The 14,332-nt window shown below is 42.2% G+C and overlaps 1 protein-coding gene across 4 annotated transcripts in view; it reads left to right on the forward strand.

Annotated features, from left to right (window-relative positions):
• LOC126477483 (calcium homeostasis endoplasmic reticulum protein) overlaps positions 1 to 14,332 on the forward strand; it is a 352,133-nt gene that overhangs the window by 231,770 nt on the left and 106,031 nt on the right. The window lies entirely within an intron of this gene.

Consider the following 14,332-nt stretch of genomic DNA (forward strand, 5'->3'; position numbering starts at 1 on the left):
CACACACATTCACAAAAGCTGGCACACCTCATGCGCGAAACTTTTACCACTGACGGCTCAAACCAGAGCTGCTGCTGGTAGTGGTCATGTTTGCATGAGGTATGCTTGCTTCTGCGAACGTATTTGTATTTTCCTTGCTGAAGAAGGATTTGACGTTTAACAGTCTTTTCGTTTTGCCTGTCTGCAACTCAACAGATCATCTTTACAGTGAATGTCAGTCTATTCTGTTCCTAATACTGTTGAAATACTATTTATATGATTTTGGTTTTATGCATTGTTGAATGTTTTTATTTTGTAAGTTTCCATATGCAGTATGTAACATCAAACTTGGTGTTGTGGTGTTTGAAATAAGATACATGATGTCAACTTTGGCTATTTGGTATTTACAGAAAACTGAAAATGTCTAACATATAACTGAATCAGCTTTGTTTTACAGCAGAGTCTCTTTATGTGCAACCAGCATAAACACCAGTTAATAACTACCTATGACTTACTAGTAGCCCAGGCAAAACAGTTTCGTGTAACAGACTCCTGATTCTGTAGGATGTTTCCTTATATTGCAAGGATGCCTTAAACAAATAAGGATTTCTATAGTAAACTAGAACAAATCTTTGTTTTATCCTATCTGACCAGGCATACAGTGGATAAATTGGGGGGTGAAAGAGTGATGAGAGAAAAGTGTAATTGGCACGCTTTGTCATGTTTCAACACCTACCTGTGGAAGTACCTGCAGTCGGTAGCTGTGCGCACACTCTTATTCGGTACCTGAAAACCTATGTGACAGGATTCTGTGTCAAACGAAATGAAAAGTCAAACAGTTGCTTTATAGTTTCACATGGAAAATTCTTCCTATTTTTATTTATGTCGCTGATTTCCTATAAACAGTGACCAGTTGTCACACTGTTTAAATGTTTCTAACAGGTAAGGAAAACAGACTTTTGCTAATCACACAAAAAAACATTAAATGTTATGTTCTCTGTTATTCATTACACTAGTGGCATTAACAAATACCTACTAATAGAAACAATAGCTGTTCATTAACAACCAATCTAAGCATTTCTGAAGTATATTACCAGTACACAAAATATTAGTAATTTTTCCACCCCATACAGTGGCCATAAAATGTGCAAGTACTTAAAGTGTTTTACTTGCATTCTAACAGATACTGCTCACAACCTGCAAATGAATTCACATGGTATTGGTTATGCAACATTATACTGCAATGTAACGGTTGCTGAAACTGATGTAAATAAACACAAATACTTTTCTGTAACAGAAATGTGGTGCCAAAGGAATAACAAACGTAATCCAATGATACGATCAATTCAGTGCTAAGACTGGGAAAGCAAAGCTCAGACTCAACTCATATTGACCGAAATTAAGTCAAAAGCTAAGACTGAATATAGAGTAATTTAGACTCAAAGCAGACCGAGTCAAATGGTGTGATCTAAGGCCCTGTAAAGATTCGCACTGGAATATTAAGTAATTTTGGTTATCCATTTACAGTTTGAAAATCGCACAGGTTAAAAAATTCATTCCTAGCAGGCAGTTGAAACTGTGCTCAAGTTTGATGTAAGAAATATTGGCTATGAGCAGTAGCTATTAAAATGTACAGAACCAAACTATGTATACACACCGGGCTTCACTGGATTACCAGTATGGCACCCATATTGAATGATGAAATTTAGTTATTGAAAATTACATAATTCTTAATTACAGAAGGTTGTCACATAATATGGGTGTCATTGAATGCAGAAACTTCAGATTAACAAAAGTATATGAATAAATTGTGGAATGTTACAGTAATTTGGTTGTAATCTCTTCTGGAAGTTTTGGCTGGTTGAATATTTAATTAAGAATATCAGATAAACTAATTAAGTCTGGGCAGATTAATTACATTTCTAAAATTAGGGAAATTACACTTTGTAAGGAATGGAGTATTTCCTTTAGATTAATGTAATAGCTCATGGTGTTTTTGTTGATAGGTGGAGGTAAAAAATTTTATAATTACAGTAACTTTTGAACTACTGCATTTTTTCGAATGAAAGAGGACAGCAATCAGTTGCCCTTTTCTTGCAGGATTTATTCAGTAGATGTATATTTTGGCTAGTGCCTAGCCATTGTCAGTGCACCATTTCATAGTATCAGTGCATACTCTAGTAGGTCAGCCCCCTGTTGTTCAGGCGTCTGTCACAGTTCTTTCAAGGCTACGTGAAAGAATTGTGACAAACTCTCGAACAACATACTAGAACATGCATTGATCCTATGAAATGGTGGATTGATAATGGCTAGGCACTAACTGAAATCTAGATTTGCAGAATAAAACGTGCAAGAAAAGGATGACTGGTTGCTGTGCTCTATCATTTGAAAGTCATATCACAATCATTGAGTGCACCCACGTTCCTAATGGAAGGTAACCTACTGCATTTTTAGTTAAACTAATTATTACGATACAATCAGAACAGTACATAGCACGATCTGAATAATGGGGTTTTTAAGGGGATTTCCGTTCATGCAAAACTGACATTTTATATAACACGTGCTCACTATTGTCAGATTACCATGGATATTTGAATAAGAATATTAGGGAAAAAACTTATAAATTATGGTTGTAGATAAAGTAGAATGGTCTGGACCAGTCCTGCTTTGTTACAACTTGCATTCTAAATAGACTGCAAGTCATGTTCAGAAAGTAAATGTATTGTGATCATGATGGGTTGCAGTTTTTATTTTTGGAGTGTTTGCAAGACTGAGTGGCCGAGGGGGATCCCCCTAAGCAGAGCGATCACTGCTGCAACATGGTAGTATGCAAACTCACATTATAGTATCTATTTGTGTGAAACACGTTGTTAAGAAATCCCACCAAGTGCAAGCCACATGTTGTGATCCGCTTCCTACTTGCAAAAGGAATAGTAAATATCAGAATTTTTTTGCAAATCAAAATGGTGTATGACGAAGGTGTTATGAGCAGAACCAGTGTGTTTAAGTGATTTGTGAAGTTTACTGAAGGCAGAACAAACACTCATGACAAAAAGAGGAGTGGAAGACCTAGCATTCCGACTGATGAGTTGGTGCAAAAAATCAAGGAAACTGTTTGTGAAGACCACTGATCGATAGTGGATGAAATTTCTGTGATGTTTCCACAACTCTCCTGAACTCTCTTAAAGGAGACATTTACAGACACGTGGGAGAACAGAAACTGTGCACAAGATGAGTCACAAAACAGCTGACAGAACAGCACAAGACAAATCAGATCAAAATCACCAGCAATTTTCTTGAGCAACTTGAATTTGAATGTGAGGATTTTCTGGGCTCTGTTGTGACAAGATGAAACAAGGGTGGCTCATTACACACCTGAGGCAAAAATACAGTCATCACAGTGGTGTCACACCAATTCCCCAAGTGCCAAAAAATTCAAAACCACAATTTTGGACAAAAAAAATCATAGCCTCAATGTTTTGGGACCAAAAAGCCATCACTTTGTTTGAATTTCTACCTCACGGATACACCATCAATGCAGAATGACATTATGAGATGCTAAAAAAACTCAAAATGAGAATTCAAAACAAAAGGAGGGGAATGTTGATGAGAGGAGGGTGCTTGTTGCACGACAATGCCCATCCTCACACAGCCTTAGCCATCAATGCAATCTTAGAATCATTTGGTTGGGATGTTTTGAACCACCCTCTGTATTGCCCTGGTTTGGCATCTTCAGATCATCATCTTTTCATGTCACTGAAGGAACACGCCAGTTGAATTAAGTTTTCAGCTGACAAGCAGGTGTGCAAACAGGTGCTAGTGTATCAACAATATGCTGCATTTTTTTTTTCAAATACACTTTTTTTTTAGGAAAAAATATAAAAATCTAGTATACTTATTTATATAATGGAAGGAAACATTCCACGTGGGAAAAATTATATATAAAAACAAAGATGAGGTGACTTACTGAACAAAAGCGCTGGCAGGTCGATAGACACACAAACAAACACAAACATACACACAAAATTCAAGCTTTCGCAACAAACTGTTGCCTCATCAGGAAAGAGGGAAGGAGAGGGGAAGACGAAAGGAAGTGGGTTTTAAGGGAGAGGGTAGGGAGTCATTCCAATCCCGGGTGCGGAAAGACTTACCTTAGGGGGAAAAAAGGACAGGTATACACTCGCACACACGCACATATCCATCCACACATACAGACACAAGCAGACATATTTAAATATGTCTGCTTGTGTCTGTATGTGTGGATGGATATGTGCGTGTGTGCGAGTGTATACCTGTCCTTTTTTCCCCCTAAGGTAAGTCTTTCCGCACCCGGGATTGGAATGACTCCTTACCCTCTCCCTTAAAACCCACTTCCTTTCGTCTTCCCCTCTCCTTCCCTCTTTCCTGATGAGGCAACAGTTTGTTGCGAAAGCTTGAATTTTGTGTGTATGTTTGTGTTTGTTTGTGTGTCTATCGACCTGCCAGCACTTTTGTTCGGTAAGTCACCTCATCTTTGTTTTTAGTATACTTATTTTCTATACATACCTCATATTTTAACAAATTATAATCTGATCGAATAGGCTTCAGAAGGCCTGATGGTACCACCCATCTGCCATGTCATCCTCAGCCAATAGTCATCATCGGATGCAGATGTGGAGGGGCATGTGGTCAGCACACAGCTTTCGTAGCCATTCTCAGTTTTTGTGACCTGAGCCACAACTTCTCGAGCAAGTAGCTCCTCAGTTGGCCTCACAAGGGCTGAGTGCACCCCGCTTGCCACAATGCTTGCCAGACCTGGACAGTCCTGTACCCAAGTACTAGCCAAACCCAGCAGCACCTAACTTTGGCGATCGGATGGGAACCAGTGTTACAACTGCGGCAAGGCTGTTGGCATTTTAACCGATTGCTATAACTTAATTTTTAGAGTCAAAAGAATGTATGTAGTACACAGAGTAATTACTAGTTTATAATATCCAATCACACACGTGGGTCAAATTCCTGTCTTCATAGTTTAGAGATACAGAAACTGAGAGGATGAATGTATATCCTTCATAAGATAAAGCAAACATTTAAGTCCAAGTTATTTTGTTGGAGGGCATACTTCATGACTGTGTGTGTTTGAGTTATCAGTTCAGATGGACTATTGTTTCTGTTGTGTCTTGGCGAAAAGAGCAATACCAAGAATAAATGAACTATGAACTTTATTTACACTCATAAACTGAAAAAAAAACAAAAAAACAAAAAACAAAAGAAAACAGTTATTCAGGCATGACTCCACAGTACTAGCTTCCAGTCGACGATGCAGTGACAAGAGTTTTTACAATGGTGACGCCAGTGTGGCTGTATCACTTGAGACCGGTAGAGCTCAAGAACAATCCGGAAGGTGTGGTGGAAGCTTAGAGCTGGTTGGAGAGTGCATGGCTGCTGAAAACAATGTGGAGAGTTGAGCTCCATCGGATGAGCTGCAGACACAGCCGATATAATCCTGGAGTAAAGGTGAGTTGCACACTGGCGACCCAGACGGATGGTGGGTGCGACCAACATCTAGCCCTTTGTGGATAACTTAGGAGGAGACATGGATTGCAGATTCTAATAGGGCTTCAAGTGAAGGACCGCTGGGGTACAGGGAGCTCCAATAGATTGTCTGCCAGATGCTTTCGGTGCTGGGCCTGAAGTGACTCATTGTGAAACTGCTGCAGAGTGGCCAGGCTGTGTCCTTTATACCTTTATAGCCATTTGATGGAAGAATACGATGAAAATCAACAGGTGTGTCACCAGTAGAAGAAGAAATGCAGTTAACAACAATAGAGTGCACTTACGTTGTTACCATTAAGGTTTTCCTGCCTCTACATCGGTGGCATTTCCAGTGGACAGAGAGGCAGCAGCTCACAGTATATGCCTGTGTTGCTTGCAGTTGGGTCTGGACCAGTCCCGCTCCAGGTGGAGACAATATCCAACCCCCTTAAGGTGAGGTGCTAAAGCCACCTTGAAGATAAAGTGGATGTCACTGGGAGGAGATGCCCTGGTACCAGTGAGCCAGCAGCGGCAAATGTTGGTGGTCATTGGAGGTGATGCTAAACCAATGGTGGGTGCCTGAGATGTTTCAGTGCCAGCAAGGCACCCTGTGTGTAACTGATATGGCCTACACGTAAGGCCACGATGGTCTGAGACCTGAGAAACAACAGACAGGCAGGGTCATCGTTCACAAAGGCATACCGGCTACTGAGAGGTGGTGAGGGTGACAAGACTGGGTGTGGGCCAGTTAGCTGTGCCTGTGGCTGAAGGAGGCCTTGCCAGTGTTAGTGGGGCTGGCTGCAGTGGGAAGTGTGGCAGGGGCTGGAGACTCAGCAAAACCCATAAGTGGCAGCAGAAGACATGGCATCTACACTGCTGCCTGACCTGACATCAGTGCAGTGACGGGCAGCTGCAAAGGTGCCTGTGGGACATCAGCCAACTTGGCTGGAAGGCGATGAGCAGTGGGACATCATGGGCGTGCCAGTGCTCTCGGCTGGCTGGAGATGGAATGGCAGCATGACTGACAATCTCAGCTGGAAGCCATGGACCAGTGGGTTGTCAGCAGGGGACCGACAGGCTCGTGATGTGCTGCTGTTATGTCAGCAGCGTGCTGATGGGCTTGGTTGGGAACGTGGCAATGGTGTTGCTTGTGATGGTGAGCAACTTGCGGGTTAGCTTCTGTAGAATGTTGTTGTTCTATTGCATATGCTGTAGTAGCAGCAACTGCCTAATATGGTCAGAGACAGTGGGGCCATACTGAAATGAGACACACTTCTATGGCAAGAGAAAAAAGGTCAGCAACCATTGCAGGTAGTCCCAGATATGTCAAGCTACTATCAACGAGCATGGAATGTATGAAGAAGTCCAAGAGTCACAGATAGGATGAAATCCACACCTCGTCTCCAACTTTTTTGTTACGGCCAAGTGGGGCATGCCAATTAATGTGTCCCAGGTAGCTAGAATAATGGACTTTATTTTCACTCGGACATGAATCCACACTACTAGTTCCAATCCACTGATGGTCTCTAACGTTTCACTGACAGAGCTCTTCCAATCACGATGCCTGTTCAGCCATATCGCTAGGGCATTGCAGAAACTGAGAACGATTCAGGAGAGAGGACTTGGAAAGGTGAAAGGTAATAGCTGCATGGGGATAGCATGCTTGTTGTGGATGATGTGGAGAGTTGAGCTCCATTGGATGGATTATGGATGCAACCGTTGTAATATGGGAGCAACAGTGAGTTGCACGTTGATGGCCTGGGTATCGCCAACATTGTATTCTGCGTGGAGAACTTGGACCAGACATTGAGTGAGGACCCAAACACAGCTCGGAGTGAATGACTGTGCTGTGCCAAAGGTAGTTCCGATTGAGGACTGGCAGATGCAGTTTGCCCGAAGCAACTCCCAATGTGAAACTTATGCAGAGTGGCCAAATGATGTCCTTTATAGCTGTGACAATGGCCTGGTGTGTGACTTGTGGGGGAAGAATCAGTGCCCACAGTGGCAGTGCTTATTAGTGGAACCTCTCATGCTGCTAGCAGCAAAGCTGGCACCATATGTTTCCATGGCGGCTGCACGAGATGCAGTTGGCAACAACGCAGGTGCTTATTTTATTGCCATATTTTTTTTCCTGCTTCTCCCTCAATGGTGTCCCAATGGCCAAAGAGGTGATACTTGCATGTATTGCTTGGATATGGATTTGAGGTGGATGCAAAGGGATCCATTCATTATTACTAATACTTGAGAGTTTGTCATGCCAGATTAAGAACACTTCAGCTAATGTAAGAGTTCAGTCACCTGCCCCATTTATGTAATAGGTGTGCACCTGTGCTTGGATTGTGGTAGATTTTATGATCATTTATGTAATAGGTGTGCTTAGTCTGGAGTAGATTTTATGCTGTCTACACCAGGCAGATAGAAAATTGTTGCAGGGGTTGGTGGGGTGACGAAATGTTGCTCAGAGGTGAGTGGGGAGAGTAGTGGTTAGTGTGGATCTCATATTGTGGTAAGGGAGTCGTATATGTTTCATGGTAAGAGTTAAGAAAGTGGTAACCAGGAGAGGTTTAAAGTTAATGCATACAAGGTCAGAATAGCATTGTGTGGCAAGAGGTACTCTCTTTTGTTGTTTTCGAGATTAGTCAGTTCTTCCCAAGTTGACTCAGATGCGTGAAAAATATAGTTGAGAATCAGATTGGTAGGGCAGTGGTGAGCTGTGAAGACAGTACTATGATTAGCTGTATAATTTTTATAGCAAATATCAGAATTTATAACTTTGTCATATATAAGTGGGAAGAATGTTATATGGAAAGGATGGAAAGAGCCGAAGTTCAAGTACTCTTATGTTTTTTGGCATATTGACTCACACTTGTGTATGAAATTGGGCATTTACGAGATAGAGTTTAACTTTTCAGAAGGTGATAGGAGATTCATGAAAAGACTTTTATAATTTGTTGTCTGGAAATATATCAAGTATTTTATTAAATTCAGAATTGGGTGTACCATGGTTCTATATATTGAAAGTATTGGTTTTTTATAGAATCAGATAGTGCCCTTGATGGTCCTGAAGTCCAGTTAAAATCACTGTGTGTGACCAATGATGCAGTTGCTGTAATAAAAAAAGTCCCCTTCCAATGATACATCATAGATTTGTTCATGAACCTGTCCTTCGAAATTAAAATTCTATCATTAGGAGCTGTTTTCATAACTGCCCATAACTAAGAAAAGTGCCTTTGGCTATTACTGAGTCCAATACATTATGTTGAGCACCATAGAAATAATGTAGAAAAAGTCAGAACGGCTTTTTCTAATGAAATCAACTTGATTAGAGACTTTCTCTACTGGTGAAAGCAGACAATCCTGACGCCACCCCTACTCCTTCTGACCAGAAACAGATCGTACATAACACAGTAGTTACCATTGTCTTTCCCTTATTTCAATTTGGAAAAGATCCTGGTGAACAATATCTTACTCAAGACCTTTAATCTTTAAAGTTAGTTAGTAAATTCTTAAGGCTTTTGTATGCAGATAATGCATTATAGGTACATTTTTTTGGTCGTAAGAAGTCCAGTAACACAAAATGGGGGAGTAATATTCTTGGATAGCTCCACCAATGGGGCTTCCATGGACAGATGATTTCTTCAACTATGAGGTCAGTGATAAAAATGTATCAGGTTGGCCCAAGGAAGAGAATGATGTCTCTCAAGAAGCAGTTTTGAGTACTGCGATGTTCATCATAGCTGTTAATGTTACAGTATTTATAGTGTAATCATCAAATAGTGCTCATCCACATAAATGAATGCTATTTCCTGTTCTTACTTCAACATTTCTATAATTAGCCTTGAGCAGCTGCTGGTGAAGTATCAGTGCAGCAGCAGTGCAGTAGCGAGTCGCATATTTAGCTTTCAAATTTGTTTTGTAGTTTGATTCTTAATTTCTTTCCGAGTGTTTGTGTGCTTGCATGTTTAATTGCATAAAATCCTTGCATATTCTCGTATTTGAGAGGAGTAATATTGCTTATTGATAGCTGTAGCGTATAAATTCGCGGAGTCGTTAGATATTAGCAGTAGGATGGATAGGGTGTTTGCGTGCTGTGTTTGGGCGCAGGAGGAACTGACTGCAGTTCGCAAGCAGCTGAGCGTGCTGTTTGCCACAGTCAGCCGCCTTCAGGCTGCTGCCTCGAGGTGCAGTGACGGCGGAGGGTCTGCGCGCGTCTCTTGAGACACCCCAGGTGTCGCTTGTTGCGTCCGCTGACTCAGCCACCGAGGCACCTTCTAGTGTACCCGGTTCGTTGGGGCTGCCCTCACCTCAGGGTGAGTGGCAGAGTGCAACGCGTTCGCGTCGCTCGAGACGGAGGGCCAATGTGGAGGCTGGCCCCGACCATTCATCCTGTCAGTGGGCAGGTGGCCGCTCCTGGAGCAGGCACACGGGGGCAAAGGCTTGCTGGTTATTGGGAGCTCCCAACGTTAGGTGGGTGATGGAGCCCCTTAGGGAAATAGCGTACAGGGCTGGAAAGAAATCCAACATGCACTCGATTTGTCTGCCAGGGGGCCTCATCCAAGATGTGGAGGCGGCCTTGCCTGCGACTGTCGAGCTTACGGAGTGCAGTCATCTGCAAGTAGTTGCTCACGTCGGCACCAATGATGGCTGTCGCTTGGGTTCTGAGACGATCCTCAGTTCGTACAGGTGGCTGGCGGATTTGGTGAAGACCGCTGGTCTTGCAAGCGGGGTGCAAGCAGAGCTCTCCATTTGCAGCATCGTTCCCAGAGTGGATCGGGGTCCTTTGGTTTGGAGCCGTGTGGAGGGTCTCAACCAGAGGCTTCGTCGACTCTGTGATGGTCTTGGCTGCAGATTTCTAGACTTGTGCTATTGGGTGGGGAATTGTAGGACGCCCCTAGATAGGTCAGGGGTGCACTACACAAAGGAAGCAGCTACTCGGGTAGCAGAGTACTTGGGGTGTACACATGGGGGTTCTTTAGGCTAGGCAGTAGTGTGAGGTGTCCTGATGAACACTCACCAGTCGACATGCAGGCAGAGAAATCAGGACGTGCTCAGTGTAAAGACAGTTCGGCTATCAAGATATTAGCAGTAAATTTTCAGAGTGTTCGAAATAAAGTTCCTGAATTTACTGCCCTCCAGGAAGCGTGTGGCATGCAAAATATTCTCAGGACTGAGACCTGGCCTCACCCTGAGGTAGGAAGTTATGAAATATTTAGTGATGGTTGGAACATGTATCAGAAAGACAGATTAGACACCGTAGGAGGTGGTGTCTTCATCGCAGTTGACAAAAATATTGTGTCTACTGAGGTTGAAGTAGAGTGTGATTGTGAAGTTATCTGGACACGTTTAACATGGCTAGGGGAAATAAAGTTAATTGTGGGGTGTTATTATCGGCCACCAGGTTCCACCGTAACAGTTCTAGAACCATTCAAAGGGAGTCTACATTATGTATCACAGAAGTACCCGGATCACGCTACCTTAGTCGGAGGCGACTTCAACCTACCTAGTATAGACTGGGATGTCTGTGGATTCATTACAGGTGGTACAGACAAGCCGTCATGTGAATACTTTTGAACACATTATCCAAAAACTGTCTTGAGCAGCTAAATCGACAGCCAAGGCGTAATGGAAATATTTTAGATCTGGTAGCCACGAACAGCCCAGACCTCATTCGACGGTGTCAGTGTTGAGACAGGAATTAATGATCATAATGTTGTCATTACGACCATGGTTACGAAAGTTAAAAAGTCGGTCAAGAAGGCTAGGAGAGTATTCTTACTAGAAAGAGCAGATAAGCAGTTGTTAGCATCCCACTTAGTAAATGAATCGACTTCATTTACTTCTGGTCGATGGACGTGGAAGAATTATGGGCAAATTTTAAACACATTGTAAATCACGCATTGGACAAGTATGTGCCGAAAAAGTGGGTTACAGACGGAAAAGACCCACCGTGGTTTAACAGTGCAATTCGGAGAATGCTCAGGAAGCAAAGGCAGTTGCACTCGCGGTACAAGAAAGATCGGGAGAATGAGGTCAGGCAAAAGTTAGTAGAGATTCGTGCTCCTGTAAAAAGAGTGATGCACGAAGCATTCAACCACTACCACCGTCATACCTTAGCAAGAGATCTTGCTGAAAACCCAAGGAAATTCTGGTCTTACGTAAAATCGGGAAGCGGGTCGAAGGCTTCCATCCAGTCACTCGCTGATCAGTCTGGCCTGGCAATGGAAGACAGCAAAACGAAAGCTGAAATTTTAAATTTAGCATTTGAGGATCGTACAAACATACTGCCGTTTGAGTCTCGTACAGATTCCCGTATGGAGGACATAGTGATAGACATCCCTGGGGTTGTGAAGCAGCCGAATGCGTTGAAAATAAATAAATCGCCAGGTCCTGATGGGATTCCAACTCGGTTTTACAGAGAGTACTCTACTGCATTGGCTCCTTACTTAGCTTGCATTTATCGCAAATCTCCTGCCCAACGTAAAGTCCCGAGTGACTGGAAAAAAGCGCAGGTGACGCCTGTATATAAGAAGGGTAGAAGGACGGATCCTCAAAATTACAGACCAATATCCTTAACATCGGTTTGTTGCAAGATTCTCAAACATATTCTCAGTTCGAATACAATTAATTTCCTTGAGACAGAGAAGTTGTTGTCCATGCATCAGCATGGCTTTAGAAAGCATCGCTCCTGCGAAACGCAACTCGCCCTTTTTTCACATGATATCTTGCGAACCATGGATGACGGGTATCAGACAGATGCCATATTCCTTGACTTCCAGAAAGCATTTGACTCGGTGCCCCACTACAGAGTCCTAACTAAGGTATGAGCATATGGGATTGGTTCCCAAGTATGTGAGTGGCTCAAAGACTTCTTAAGTAATAGAACCCAGTACGTTGTCCTCGACGGTGAATGTTCTTCAGAGGTGAGGGTATCATCTGGAGTGCCCCAGGGAAGTGTGGTAAGTCCGCTGTTGTTTTGTATCTACATAAATGATCTTTTGGATAGGATGGATAGCAATGTGCGGCTGTTTGCTGATGATGCTGTGGTGTACGGGAAGGTGTCATCATTGAATGACTGTAGGAGGATACAAGATGACTTGGACAGAATTTGTGATTGGTGTAAACAATGGCAGCTAACTCTAAATATAGATAAATGTAAATTAATGCAGATGAATAGGTGAATAGGAAAAACAATCCTGTAATGTCTGAATACTCCATTAGTAGTGTAGCGCTTGACACAGTCACGTCGATTAAATATTTTGGCGTAACATTGCAGAGTGATTTGAAGTGGGACAAGCATGTAATGGCAGTTGTGGGGAAGGCGGATAGTCGTCTTCGGTTCATTGGTAGAATTTTGAGAAGATGTGGTTCATCTGTAAAGGAGACCGCTTATAAAACACTAATATGACCTATTCTTGAGTACTGCTCAAGCGTTTGGGATCCCTATCAGGTCAGATTGAGGGAGGACATAGAATCAATTCAGAGGTGGGCTGCTAGATTTGTTACTGGTAGGTTTGATCATCACACGAGTGTTACAGAAATGCTTCAGGAACTCTGGTGGGAGTCTCTAGAGGAAAGGAGGCGTTCTTTTCATGAATCGCTACTGAGGAAATTTAGAGAACCAGCATTTGAGGCTCACTGCAGTACAATTTTACTGCCGCCAACTTACATTTCGCGGAAAGACCACAAAGATAAGATAAGAGAGATTAGGGCTCGTACAGAGGCATATAGGTAGTCATTTTTCCCTCGTTTTGTTTGGGAGTGGAACAGGGAGAGAAGATCGTAGTTGTGGTACGAGGTACCCTCCGCCACGCACAGTATGGTGGATTGCGGAGTATGTATGTAGATGTAGATGAATTACTCACTAACTGTTGTTGATGATACAGCATTTGGAGAAGCAGGCAAAGAGCACTGACACCGCTTGAATATCTAGGTGTATCATTTCAAAGTGACATGAAATGGAATGAACATGTAAAATCAATTGTGGGTAAGTCAAATGGTTGACTTTGGTTTATTGGTTCATTGGGAGAACTCTAGGAAAGCTTACCTCATCTATAAAGAAGACAGCATACAGAATATTTGTGCAACAATTTCTTTTGTATTGCTTGAGTGTTTAGGACCCCATCAGGTCAGATCAAACGAAGAAATTGAAGTAATTCCGAAGCATGTTACTAGATTTGTTACCAGTAGATTCAATCAACACATGGGTAGTAAACAAATGCTCCATGAACTCAAATATAAATCCTTGTAGAAATGATGTCCTTTTCATCAAACATTTGAGAAAATTTAAAGAACCAGAGTGTGGAACAATCCCACTACCACAAACATGTATCTCACATAAGGACCAGAAAGACAGTCTAAAAGAAATCTGGGCTCATATGGAAGCATATAGTCAGTAGCTTTTGCCTCACTCTATTTGCAAGTGGAATAGGAAAGGCAATAACTAGCAATGATACAAGATACCCTCCACCATCAACTATATTGTGGTTTGTGGGGTATGTCTTAAGGTGTAGGTTTAGATTTCAGCCCAAGAAGCCATTATATGTGCATTCTAACTTTCTTATTATTCCTTTGATCCACCTTCATTTAAAATTAAGCTTCAGGAAATCATAGACCTCTACTTTGATGATTTGAAGTCTAAAAAATCAGTATATGTGCATTTTAACTGTCCACAATAATTTTTTGATTCATCTTCATTTAAAGTGAAGTTTTAAGAAATCATGGGCCCATATCTATTACTGAAAAGTTCATGTACTTACTACATCAAAAGGATCAATGTACAAGCAAAAGATTTGAGGGCAGTGAATATCCTAGACTCATTGACATAGATAAGTGGGTTAAG

The sequence above is a fragment of the Schistocerca serialis genome, chromosome 1, assembly GCF_023864345.2.
Source record: "Schistocerca serialis cubense isolate TAMUIC-IGC-003099 chromosome 1, iqSchSeri2.2, whole genome shotgun sequence".
Lineage (NCBI taxonomy): Eukaryota > Metazoa > Arthropoda > Insecta > Orthoptera > Acrididae > Schistocerca > Schistocerca serialis.